Source organism: Lagenorhynchus albirostris, chromosome 4, assembly GCF_949774975.1.
Source record: "Lagenorhynchus albirostris chromosome 4, mLagAlb1.1, whole genome shotgun sequence".
NCBI lineage: Eukaryota > Metazoa > Chordata > Mammalia > Artiodactyla > Delphinidae > Lagenorhynchus > Lagenorhynchus albirostris.
Genome location: NC_083098.1, coordinates 72140827 through 72154796, shown reverse-complemented (window position 1 = coordinate 72154796; position 13970 = coordinate 72140827). Strand labels below are relative to the sequence as shown.

Here is a 13970-nt window from a genome sequence, read left to right as displayed (position 1 = left end):
AGAACATAGGCAAAACATTCTCTGATCTAAATCGTACCAATGTTTTCTTAGGTCAGTATCCCAAGGCAATAGAAATAAAAGCAAAAGTAAACAAATGGGACCTAATCAAACTTACAAGCTTTTGCACAGCAAAGGAAACCATAAACAAAACAAAAAGACAACCTATGAACTGGGAGAAAATATTTGCAAATGATGCAACTAACAAAGGCTTAATTTCCAAAATATATGAACAGCTCATACAACTCAATAACAAAAAAACAAATAACCCGGGCTCCCCCGGTGGCGCAGTGGTTGAGAACCTGCCTGCCAATGCAGGGCAACTAGGCCCATGAGCCACAACTACTGAGCCTGCGCGTCTGGAGCTTGTGCTCTGCAACAAGAGAGGCCGCGACAGTGAGAGGCCTGCGCACCGCGATGAAGAGTGGCCCCCGCTCGCCGCAACTAGAGAAAGCCCACGCACAGAAACGAAGACCCAACACAACCATAAATAAATAAATAAATAAATAAAAATTTAAAAAAAATAACCCACTTGAAAAATGTGCAGAAGACCTAAATAGACATTTCTCCAAAGAAGACATACAAATGGCCAAAAGGCACATGAAAAGATGTTCAACGTTGCTAATTATTAGAGAAATGCAAATCAAAACTACAATAAGGTACCACCTCACACTGGTCAGAAGGGCCATCATTAAAAAAAGTCTATAAATAACAAATGCTGGAGAGGGTGTGGAGAAAAGGGAACCCTCCTACACTGCTGGTGGGAATGTAAATTGGTGCAGGCACTATGGAGAACAGTATGGAGGTTCTGCAAAAGACTAAAAATAGAGTTGCCATATGATCCAGCAATCCTACTGCTGGGCACGTATCTGGAGAAAACTATAATTCGAAAAGATAGATGCACCCCAGTGTTCACTGCAGCACTATTTACCACAGCCACAACATGGAAACAATCTAAATGTCCATCAACATATGAATAGATAAAGAAGATGTGGTGTATAAATATATACATATACACACACACACAGTGGAATATTACTCAGCCATAAAAGAGAATGAAATAATGCCATTTGCAGCTACATGAATGGACCCAGAGATTATCATGCTAAGCAAAGTCAGAAAGAGAAAGACAAATACTATATGATACCACCTACATGTGGAATCTAAAATATGACACAAATGAACCTATCTATGAAACAGACTCACAGACATCGAGAACAGACTTGTGGTTGCCAAGGTTAGGGGAGGGGAGGGATGGACCGGGAGTTTGGGGTTAGTTGATGCAAACTATTACATATAGAATGGATAAACAACAAGGTCCTACTCTATAGCACAGGGAACAATATTCAATATCCTGAGATGAACCATAATGGAAAATATAAAAAAGAATGTATATATATGTATAACTGAGTCACTTTGCTGTACAGCAGAAATTAACCAACACTGTAAATCAACTATATTTCAATAAATAGAATGAGGGCCTCCTTCCTTGTTCTTGTATGGCTCTATTTACCCTCATCACAGCAATTTCTCAGGGCTTTCACTGTGTCTTCGCACCCCGTTAGACTGTGGGCTCAATGCTGGTAAGGACAGGCCAGCTTCTCTCAAGTTCTATTCTGTATCCCAGTGCCTGGCACTGAGTAAATGATCAACAAACCTGAGTAGCTGAGTGTACTGATGCTGTTACCAAAATATACACCAGGTTTTGTGCTTTCATGTAAAGGTTTAAGTAGCAAGACTCTAGGAACCATTCCAAGAGACTGGCTTCCTTTGTTGTTATTAAAAAGATTTGGGGGGGGGCTAGCTAGTTATAACTACTTTTATTCCAGAGTTTGTACAAGGGCATGTTTTACCATTTGGGCAGAAATTTTGATTACTGTGGCTTTTTTTTTTTTTTTTTTTCGCGGTACGCGGGCCTCTCACTGTTGTGGCCTCTCCCGTTGCGGAGCACAGGCTCCGGACGCGCAGACTCAGCAGCCATGGCTCACGGGCCCAGCCGCTTTGCGGCACGTGGGATCTTCCCGGACTGGGGCACGAACCCGTGTCCCTGCATCGGCAGGCGGACTCTCAACCACTGCGCCACCAGGGAAGCCCCTACTGTGGCTTTTTAAAAATTGGTCCTCAGCTGTTCATACGTACAAACAGGCCAATGTTTAGGGATGCTCTGTTTATGTTCCTGACCCAGCTACTCAACTAGGGCGATAAAGTGGCCAGAGTTGCTGATGCTGTATTCTTATGCTTACATTAACATAGAGCATATGTTAAAAATCTATACAAAAGTAGCAATTTCATTAAAAAATTCAGATAAAACCCAGGAGACAAAAGATAAAGGATGACTCTATAGCAAAATGCTGCCTTATTAGTCAGTTTATAAGATTTAAAAATTGGGGGTCACTGGTCAGACTTTTAGTGGGAGAAACCAGAGTGAAGTTTGGGGCAACTATTTAAAAGTGCAAAAGGGCAAGTCTATGTTGACAAGCAATAATGTTATATTAGAAAAGATGGATTTAAAAGAAACAATCAGCAAAGCATAAACCCCAGTTCCCTAAAACATGTTAAAAACATTTATGTGAGGTTTTAAGTGAAAAAGGTCCACTTTAAAGTCTGTTTTCAAACGTGAAAGAAAAATTGCTGATTCCACGTGCAGAGGAAAAGCACCGGCTGACAGACAGGCCCTTTCCGGTGGGATGGTTGACAGGAGACAGTACTGAGATTCTCCTCTTGTGGTAAATAAATCCTACCCTATTAATACTTCCATGTTCTTAAATTATCACATAGTCAGTGACCTTTAGATGTAGAAGGACCCTAAGATCCATCTTGTCCAAATTCTCATTTTATAGATGAGGTTTGGGAGGGGCGCTGGTTCAACATTTGCCTACACTCATTCCAGGATGCTGGCAGAAGCAGAACTAGAACGGTACGAATTCATTTCCTTGTACTTTATTAATAATCAGAAAAAACATGATCTGTTCTCAATCAGCCGGCTGCCATTTGAACAGTGTAAAGCTGAGAGATTAGAAAGGCGCGGAGCAAAAGCATTAAGCATGAACAGCTGCATTTCCCAGGCAGAAGGGCGGCACACAGTTTAGTTGTGGGAGTATTTCCAATTTGCATGAATGGAACATGGACAAGTAAGATAAAGCTGGCTCCAGAAAAGTAATTCCCCCAATTTCCATGAGCCTGGGATTTGGGAAACTGCAGTCTGCTCTGGAATTCGGGGACATGACAAACGATACTGGGGAGAACTCCCTAGGTGACCTCAACCTATGCACACACAGAGGCTTGTCAAGGTCCCAGGTGCTGGGCTCGCCCACGGGTTGTGGCTGAGACAGAAAAACAAAGGAAAACAAAAATGCTCCCCAAACACGCACATAAGCAAAAACGATCTTCCTGTGTTCTCTGCCAAGAGAACTGGAGCCACAAAGGATGAGTTCAAGAATCTGATTCATCCATCAAGACAAGTCAACTCAGTCTAAGGAGGCTAGAAGGGCAATTGAGGTAAACAAAAGTTCAGTTTCAGAAAGAGGCTTTGGAGAAAACACAGAGGCCATCCCTGGAATCCAACTCCATAGTGAAAACAGAAAAGGGCTCACTCTTAAGGCATGGAGTTCTGAACATGCCAACAGGTGGACATGTTCCAAGGGGCAGCTCCAGAGGCAAACAGCACCAAGATGTTAGCCCTCCTCCCATGTGGAGTCTGGGTTCTGAGCCAGCTCCTTGCTGAGCTGAAGAAGCATCTCTAGTGAAGAAGGCCTGAGAGCACTGTTCAAGTTCAGCAACAGCTAAGGAAAGTCATATCGGCGAAAAGTACTTCCCCTCCAGGAGTGCCAAGCTCCTGGGCTGGCCTGGAGCATCGACCCTTGCTCATGGTCAAAGCCACTACTCTTACCTGTATCATTTCTCTGGTTTGGCTGGCCAGTTGTTTCCCCAGTTCCCTCCCCCACTGCTAGCCCCCATGCCAGCCACAGATTGGAGTTTGTGTCCACATTCTCTTTCTCTTTGTCTCCAGGTATCACTAGAGTATCTGGTCCAGATCCTGTTCATCCCTTCTGCGTCATGGGTCTCCCATCCCCTTATCAAATCCTCCCTTTTTAGGTGGAGCCGAATTCTGCTGCCCTTGAATGTGGGCTAGATTTAATGACTCCATTCTAATGAAAAGAATGTGGTGGAAGTGACAATATGTGAATTCTGAGACTACGTCGTTAAGGGCATTGCAGCTTCCTTCTTGCTTTTTCTCAGATCACTTGGTCTGGAAGAAGCCAGTTGCCATGTTGTTAGGATGCTCAAGCAGTGCAATGGAGATGTCCACGTGATGAGGAACTAAGTCCTCAGGACAATAGGCATGTGAGTGAGCCAACTCGGAAACAGATTCTCCAACTTCAAACTTTCAGATGACTAGCCCCCACCGACATCTTGACTGCAACCTCATGAGAGACCCCCAAGCCAAAGACTATTTAGATAAGCCAGTCCCAAATTTCTGACCCACGGAAACTGTATGAGATAATAGATATTCATTGTTGTTTTATTTAGGCTGCAAATTTTGGACTAATTTATTGTGTAGCAGTAAATAACTAATACAACATCTTTGAGCTTTCTCTACCGTCGACCAGAGTTGTCCCTTAATTAATCATAATCTCTTTTTGGAGAAGGAGGGTTTTTTGTTTTTGTCATACAGTTCTTTCCTCAAGGGTTACAACAAAACCTCCCACATTTGTACAGTCCTCATGGATGGACATTTATTGATTTGGGGTCATTATGGCTAAGTCTCAAGGAGATCACTGCAATAATGATAATATGCATTTTCAAGGACTGTTCTTTGTACATGCTCTCCTAGAATCTTTTATGTTACTTCATCGTTATATAAAAAATAATTGGACCTTGTATCCCCCCAGGATCCCCCAAACATAAGCCTTAACTGTGAGTATTTGTAACCTTAAACAGCCCATAGAAACTATAAAAGACTTTTTTTTTTCCTTAAGGGTCTTATATTCACACTTTAGGAAACAGTGAGATTAATCTGCCATATACTACAACATGGATGAACCTTGAGGACACTAACCTAAGTGAAATAAGCCAGTCATAGAAAAACAAATGTTGCATGATTTCACTCACACGAAGAATCTAAAGTTGTCAAACTCATAAAAGCAGAAAGTAGAATGGTGGTTGCCAGGGGCTAGAGGTGGGGGAGATGCAGAGTTGCTGTTCAATGTGTCTGCAAGGTGAGAAAGTTCTAGAAATTTGCTGTATACCAATGTGCCTATATTTAATAATACTGTATGTACACTTAATTTGTTAACAGGGTAGATTTCACGTTATGCATTTTCTACCTCAATTTTAAAAAAAAGGAAATAGTGAGTGAGATTAAAATGACCTTATTCCAAGATTCACAGCAGTGATTCCTTTTTTGCAACGCCTTTTCCAATACACCACTGAGTGTCATGTCATCCCCAAGCCCCCTCAAAACTAAAAAATTTTTTACTTGTTTTTACATTAAAAAACAAAAAATGTTGTTCTCTTCTTCCTGGAGGATTGATAGGGTGAAAAGGGAGGTAGGATCTCATACAAACCAAACGTAAGGATAGGTTGTTACAATTCCCGGAAGTTTGGGAATCATTGATCTGGAGATATGTTGAGGTTTCAGAAGAAGTATGCTTGAAAAAACATCTGACATGTGCCTAGAGCCCGTGCTCTGCAGCAAGAGAAGCCACCGCAATGAGAAGCCTGTGCACCTCAACGAAGAGTAGCCCCAGCTCGCCACAACTAGAGAAAGCCTGCGCGCAGCAATGAAGACCCAATGCAGCCAAAAATAAATAATTAAAAAAAAAACTTTCAGGCAAAGAATCAGAAAAATGTTAGCCATAAAAAAGTACAAATAAGTAATAAAAAAAATCTGAGCATTTGAAAAAGCTAAGCTCCAATCAAAGGACTGCTGTCGCCAGTTTACTATCTAATTCTCCATAGAGACAAGACCTATAGACATCATGCCCAAGAGATCAAGGCAAAACAGAAGCCAGTGAAGGCTCAGATAAGAAATGAGCTAATACCCAGATAAGAGGAGCCTAGTAATGCATCAGCAATGACAGAGAAAAATAAGGAGACTGAAATACTTTCTATCCGTTAATACATGATTGGGGTCAAAAGTGAAGAACAGGGCTTCCCTGGTGGCGCAGTGGTTGAGAATCCGCCTGCCAATGCAGGGGACGTAGGTTCAAGCCCTGGTCTGGGAAGATCTCACAGGCCACGCAGCAACTAAGCCCGTGTGCCACAACTACTGAGCCTGCGTGCCACAATTACTGAGGCCACACGCCACAACTACTGAAGCCCGCGCACCTAGAGTCCGTGCTCCGCAACAAGAGAAGCCACCGCAATGAGAAGCCCGCGCTCCGGGGAGGAGCCGGAGGAGCGAGCGGGCCCACGAGGCAGAGAGGCAGGCAGGAGGCCAGAGCTTATTTAATGAAAAGTGCCACAGACTGAAAAACCAAACATGAGAGTAGCAGGTGCTGCAAAGTTGGTGGTGTGGTAGCCCTGGCAGTATTTTTACTGACATTCTATGTTATTTCTCAAGCATTTGAAATAAAAATGGATGCGAGTTTAGGAAATCTATTTGCAAGGTCAGCAATGGACGCAGTTGCACATTCCACAAAACCTCCCAGGTGTAAATGTGGGATCTCAAAAGCTTGCCCTGAGAAGCATTTTGCTTTTAAAATGGCAAGTGGAGCAGCCAGTGTGGTAGGACCCAAAATCTGCCTGGAGGAGAACGTTTTAATGAGTGGTGTTAAGAATAATGTTGGAAGAGGAATCAATGTTGCCTAGGTAAATGGAAAAACAGGAGATCTAATAGACACCAGATATTTTGACATGTGGGGAGGAAATGTGGCCTCATTTATTGAGTTTCTGAAGGCCATACAAGATGGAACAATAGTCTTAATGGGACCATATGATGATGGAGCAACCAAACTCAATGATGAGGCCCGGCAGCTCATTGCTGAACTGAAGAGTACATCTACTACTCATCTTGGTTTTAGAGACAACTGGGTCTTTTGTGGTGGAAAAGGCATTAAGACAAAAAGGCCTTTTGAACAGCACATAAAGAGCAATAAGGACACAAACAAATATGAAGGATGGCCCGAAGTTGTAGAAATGGAAGGATGCATTCCCCAGAAGCAAGACTGATGTGGAGAAAATTGAAGAGAGCTCACTTTCACTTGCTAATGGGAAAGCCCTGACGGAAAAACTACATGTAAATATTTTAAGAGCATGCAGCCATCTCGGTGTGTGCATGACCATTATCTCTTTTGGTATCAGGATTATTTATTGCTAAGGTAAATAGACATCTTTGTAAATAGTCATAATGAGCAAATCACTGAACCATTTCTAAGCACATCTCCCTAATGGTACAATGTTCAGACTGCGATGATAATGGCATCTTTTAATTCTAAAACCATTACCCAATGGATAACTGAACAGATTTGAAAACTATGTCGATATAGGGCTTCCCTGGTGGCGCAGTGGTTGAGAGTCCGCCTGCCGATGCAGGGGACACGGGTTCGTGCCCCGGTCCGGGAAGATCCCACATGCCGCGGAGCGGCTGGGCCCGTGAGCCATGGCCGCTGGGCCTGCGCGTCCGGAGCCTGTGCTCCACAACGGGAGAGGCCACAACAATGAGAGGCCCGCGTACCGCAAAAACAAACAAACAAACAAAAACTATATCGATATATATATACTAGTCACTGTGAAAATCTATCATGGGATAATATGGATTTTAGGGAGGAGACTTTTCTTTTATAAATATATATATAAATAAATATATAAATATATATATTAAAATATATATAACCTTTTGATGATAGTATCTTTTAAATTAAAAAGATATTGGACCAGTTGTGTGTGTAATGTTACTTTACAGTCTGACTCCCCTGTTCTATTTCTTTTTTCTTAGTCTTTCTCTTCCCTTCCCAAGAAACCTAGAAATAAAATATGAAGACTTATATCCAATATGTGAAAAGCACAACAGAATTCTTTGTTTAATGTACACAGTAAAAAGTAAATATATAAATGTAGGTGGCATCAGGGCTGTAGCTTGCTGGATTTTGTGTTAACAGTGTGCATAAGTTGATTTTGTATAAGCTATTTAGAGTAAGACAGGAGGAGGCAACTTCACAGAGCTGAGGAACCAGGCCAGGTCCCTTCCCCAGCCTTGGTAGGTCATTCAGGACAGCATGTCAGTATAGTTAGAGAAATGCTGGCCTAAGTTTTGCTTATTTAAGTGTCATCAGCATTGACCAAATGGTTTGGAAAGAGGCATGCTTTAATGTCACAATAATAATTTTGGATTGTAAACCAAGAAATTCTGTATTTACTTTCATCTAACTTCATAATAGTAATTTTTGCCTGAAAAGATGACGACATATTTAAAAAAGTCCTAATTACTGATTGGGACTGATAACATTTAAAAATAATTTGACACACAATGACTTTATACCCAACTCTACATAAAAATGTAAGAGATCTAACTTCAGATGTTCACAAAATGACTCAAGCTTTTAAAATATTTTTAGGGCATTAAATATCTGTTGTGTGTGAAGTGTCAAACTGGAACATAAAAAATGTTAACAATCAAACTGCTATTCACAGTAAAAGGCAGCACTTCAATTTTGGATTTAATTTTAGATGACTCATATAAGAAAAATTAAAAGCGGTATTTTTTATTTTGTTATAAACCAAGGCGAAAGTTACTCAGCTATTTCTTAAATATCAGGGCGTCTGGGGGTACCGTTTCTTCCCTCAAACTGAATATAATTCATGTATGCACCTTACACATCTAAACAATTTTTGTAGACTTTTCAGATTTTTGGTGCTGATACACTAAATCACATTCAGCATGTGTGTTTTGACATTTAAAATACTTCCCTCAATTCTGTAAATTAAAAGAATGGCTATTTTACAGTTCCAGGGATTGTGAAATAAGTGTTGCTTTTTTCTTTTTAAATAATGAGGATAACTACTCTTGGTTTTACACTGTGAATTTTTTGGTATTATCTGGCAAAGTAATATGCCTATAGAACTTCACACAGATTTGTTAAGCGTGTACTGTACTGCTTAACATGCAAAATTAAAGTCATTCCTATGGGTAAACACACTAATATCCTCAGGCTATATCTTAACATGGATAGAATTTAAGTATCTAGATGGCAGGACATCCCTTTCAAGATAAGGACTATCACGTGATAGCTTTGTAGAGCTGTATAAAATGCCAAAAGAAGGGATAAAGATTGGTTATGTAACTGTTTTCATGCAGTATGCTATTGTTTCAACTCTGCCTTGTATAGATTATGTCAACATAACTTTGGGAAGCAATAATTTTACTATATTTTATTTTCAGATAGCTTTTAAAAATCAGCATTGTAAATGCAGCAATGCTCCTTTAATGTTCAGAATTTTCATTAAAATCAGAAATTTGGCATTGACACTTTGGTTTCTTTTAATGGTGTTGAAGGACTTATGGATGTGTATTTTTTTATTTGTAATCATAGAGGCTGTCCCAGACTGTTAAAATTCAGCAAAGACAGTAGGAAAATAAGTGATATGTGGGAAATTAAAGAAAAATTGAGGTAGAATCTTTATATTCCTGACTTTAATTTGATTAAAGTTTATCACTGTTCTTTCAAAACAAGAAGCTCACGCAATGCAACTAAAGAGTAGCCCCCGCTCACCACAACTAGAGAAAGCCCGTGTGCAGCAACGAAGACCCAACGCAGCCAAAAATAAATAAATAATTTTTTTTTTTTTTTTTTTTTTAGCGGTACGCGGGCCTCTCACTGTTGGGGCCCCTCCCGTTGCGGAGCACAGACTCCGGATGCGCAGGCTCAGTGGCCATGACTCACGGGCCCAGCCGCTCCGCGGCATGTGGGATCCTCCCGTACCGGGTCACGAACCTGTGTCCCCTGCATCGGCAGGCGGACTCTCAACCACTGTGCCACCAGGGAAGCCCAATAAATTTATTTTTTTAAAAAAAGTGAAGAACATGCAGATGGCAAGTTTCTGTTTTATCATTTTCCACAAAAAAGGAAAAAATATCGAAAGAGAGGAAATGGCACATGAAGGGTTAAATTTTCAGGATGCATATACATAATTATCATCGCCATGTAGTAAACCAGGAATGGGGTTAGTGGAAGGCAGGGAGGGAAGTGAAAGGAAACTTCGGGTGTTATATGGATAAGGAGAAAGGGACAAATTATGTTTAAATTTAGAACATCCACTAATGCTCTCCAAGTTGTCTGACAGCTGGAATGTGCTTTCGCTTCCATCATTCCTCAACTTGCTTTTTTTCTTTTGTTTTTAACATTAAAAGCTAATTCTGTGAAGCTTTTCAATTTGCCATTCTGGTGTGCAGAATCCATCTGAAGGACATGAGAGAAAAGCCAAAGCTCTAAGGAAGCCTTTCTAGCCAAGACTAGAGAATGTTCTGAGCCTCTTGCCCAGACATACAGTAGCGTCCAGGGCGGGGGGCTTCCTCCAGGCCACCACTCTCAGGCTTTCCTCCAGGAGTGACAGAGACTGTCATATCCTCTCCTTGTATGGTTTCAGGACAGAATGTTACCATGAGACACACTGACTTGACTCAAATTGGTGTAGAAGCCTGAAGGCCCCTCTGAGTCTCTTGGACCATCTGTGGGGCTGGACGGAGCAGAAGAGAAGAATAAAGATGGCAAATGAGCGGAAGCTGGGCAGGAAGCAGAGGCGGGGGGAACTTCCAGTTACTGGGATCTCTCTCTCTCTCTCTCTGGGTTGTTTATGGTCCCTCACCACAAAACACAGATGGGAGGTCCGCCACCAGGAGTTCTCTTTAGATTTCCTGCAGGAATCTTAGGTGAGTCTTTCTTTCTTCTAGAAGTCCTTCCACAGTAAGATGTTTTCTCTTCAAAATGCCAATCATACTCACTGTACAATGTTGTCTTATTAAGAAATAGATTTTATAAAGAGGAGGCTGGTTTAAATGAAAATCACGTAGATACTCATTTCATGTTTGTTTTTTAACATCTTTATTGGAGGTTAATTGCTTTACAATGTTGTGTTAGTTTCTGCTTTATAACAGACTGAATCAGCTATACATATACGTATGCCCCCACATCTCTTCCCTCTTGCATCTCCCTCCCACCCTCCCTAACCCACCCCTCTAGGTGGTCACAAAGCACCGAGCTGATCTCCCTGTGCTATGCGGCTGCTTCACACTAGCTATCTATTTTACATTTGGTAGTGTATATATGTCCATGCCACTCTCTCACTTCGTCCCAGCTTACCCTTCCCCCTCCCCGTGTCTTCAAGTCCATTCTCTACGTCTGCGTCTTTTTCCTGTCCTGCCCCTCATTTCATGTTTGACAGAGCTTTTTCTATCTTTGTTTCCCGTATCCTGTCTCCCACTCCCAAATCTGACTATATTCACACAGATTCTGTTTATCTATGCATTTCCATTATGGCTAACAAATAAAAAAAGCGCATTTCCTGCTGAAAATCACATTTAACAAATCCCTTTGGGGAAAGAAAGAAGTGCACACCATTGAAAAAGATTAGTTTGTAGGAGGCAGAAGTCAGGCCCCAATCACTCCTTTGCGTTAAGCTCTAGTTAAAATGAGGTGGGCGCCACAGGCCACATTTATAATGATGGAAGTTTCTCAATCTCTGACTGTGGGCCTGAACCTCTGTGAGACCATAACTGGCCTCAAAAACATGCAAAATGAACCACCAAAAGTTTAAATAAGAATGCTTCTCTTCTGAATGCCTCAGACCTCTTGAGCCGGCTCACAGATTTGGGGGAGGAGTAATGAGCAACGAACACAGGGGGGGCCTCAGTGCATTTTTCTATTTGGTTAAGATTGATTCCTCCTGAAAAACAAATGTGATCGATCTTGAAGATCCATGCTGAACAGTACAACACAATGTATTAAAGAATGTACTGAAACAAAACTGCTCATTAAAAAGGCCAATTTTTCTGCAGATGGGCTCTCCCTGCACGTGTTCGTTTTTCACTACATGCTATTTCTTCTGCTCTAAACACACCAGGCTCACCTAGTTAAGGAAGCCCCTCGGTCCTCGTGCATGTGGCAGTGGTGAAACCTAGCTGGAGGAAGTGTGTGAATCAGTACAAGCTGCAGCAGGAGTACATTTTGGCCAAAACTGATGCTGATCAAGGCACAACTCTAGGTCCTACTGAAGGCACCATTTCTTGTATCTCCGGGGTACGAAACACTAGCTTGGAACTTACAAAGAATGTTCCTCTTTCTTGCTCTAGTCTTTGGAAAGCCTCTTCTAGTCAAACACTATGTTCCATGCTGCTATTGAGTACATACATGTCTCATCAAATCAGGCGAGTTCTGCGTGGGTAAGAGAAGGACCAGTCAGTAGGAGGCCTACTGGGGCTGTTACATTTAGCAGGCCTATTTCCTTCCTCTATCTGTGCTGACAAACAAATGTTCGCTTTCAGTCTGGCACTGTCCCCGGTTCTTGATCATTCAGGCTTAGACTAAGCGACTCCAGATTCCAACGCTGGCGGGTTCCAACACACACGAGGTAAGACAGCTTCCCTTGGTTTTTCCTGGGTGGTCACTCAGTGGGCAGGATCCTCTAAGAGCACACGCTGGGCCATCCCCCCCATCCCCCCCCCCCCCCCCCCCCGCCCACAGTCCTGGCTCCCAGCCCAGCAGAGGGGGCTGGGCTGGGTCAATATCATGACAGGTGTAAGGGAGCCACACTGGTGGTGTGCATACTGTCTTCCCTCAATACCTGCAGGGGTTTGGATCCAGGAGTACTCACGGATACCAAAATCCACAGATGCTCAAGTTCCTTACATAGAATGGCGCCGTGCGATGAATACAGTTGGCTGTGGGTATACTGAGGATGAAAAGCCCATGGATTTGGAGGGCCGACTGTACTTGGCGTGGGGGAATATCTGGGGACTCAGGAAGGCAGGTCCACAGTGGCTTTCAAAACTCTGAGCCTGCTTGAGAGGTCTTGTCTTGAACAGCTTTTCTCTGCGGATTGTGAACCCTTGCTGCGGGAAGGGAGGTGGTTATAAAGAAAGCCAGAACTGCCTGAGAACTAGGGTCTCTGGATCAGAAGGGGCAATAAGCTGGGCCTTCTGAGTAGCCCCATGAGCTTGCACGGCTGCGAAGGAACTGGCCAGGCTTGGAGTCAGTCAGGATAAGACATCAGAGTCATCATCACCACCTCCAGCTTGCCCCACCATCACTGCCCATTTGTGGAGAACTTTCTAAACTGTGTTATCTTACCCGACCCGCAGCACAGAGCTGTGGAGTCGGTTGAGAGCCTCTGTGACCCCTAATGCACAGAGATGAGGAAACACAGTGTGCGTGTGTATGGGTACTCAGTAACCTGCCTGAGGCCAGCGACTCACACAGCGGGTCCTGGTCTGAGCACACAGATCTCCAAACTGCATTTTCTTTGGAAAATGCACCTCTAACACAGAACTAAACCATTTATTGTTTCTGCCCGTCCCTCCCTCTCTCCTACCTGCCTTGGAAGGTGTTAAAAGGTGAAATTGAGCCATCATTGGCAACTGGGTTCTGCTTGTCAATCAGGCAAGCCGAAAAGCACTACATGATTCTTTCATTTATGTCTGTCACTATGCAGGATGCTCCAGTTTCCTCTCCAACCTTACTTCAGCGGCTTAATGTCACTCTTGCCAAAATGCTCCATTCCTTTTCCTTTATCTCTCGATAAAGGAGGAGGCCCTCCTTTCATACGACCATTTGCTTGCTGCCCTATTTACACCATTCTAATAACTGAGCCCTCTTTTTTGTTTTTTTTTTTAAAAACACCTTTTCAGGGTTTCCCTGGTGGCGCAGTGGTTGAGAGTCCGCCTGCCGATGCAGGGGACACGGGTTCGTGCCCCGGTCCAGGAAGATCCCACATGCCGCGGAGTGGCTGGGCCCGTGAGCCATGGCTGCTGAGCCTGC

General features: G+C 42.8%; 1 protein-coding gene and 1 pseudogene across 1 annotated transcript in view; one reads left to right on the top strand and one right to left on the bottom strand.

The window, feature by feature from the left end:
• The window catches only part of IGFBP7 (insulin like growth factor binding protein 7), a 75317-nt gene that overhangs the window by 26735 nt on the left and 34612 nt on the right, over positions 1 to 13970 (bottom strand). The gene's annotated exons all lie outside the window — the stretch shown is intronic.
• On the top strand, positions 6482 to 7480 carry LOC132519334 (protein FAM3C-like; annotated as a pseudogene).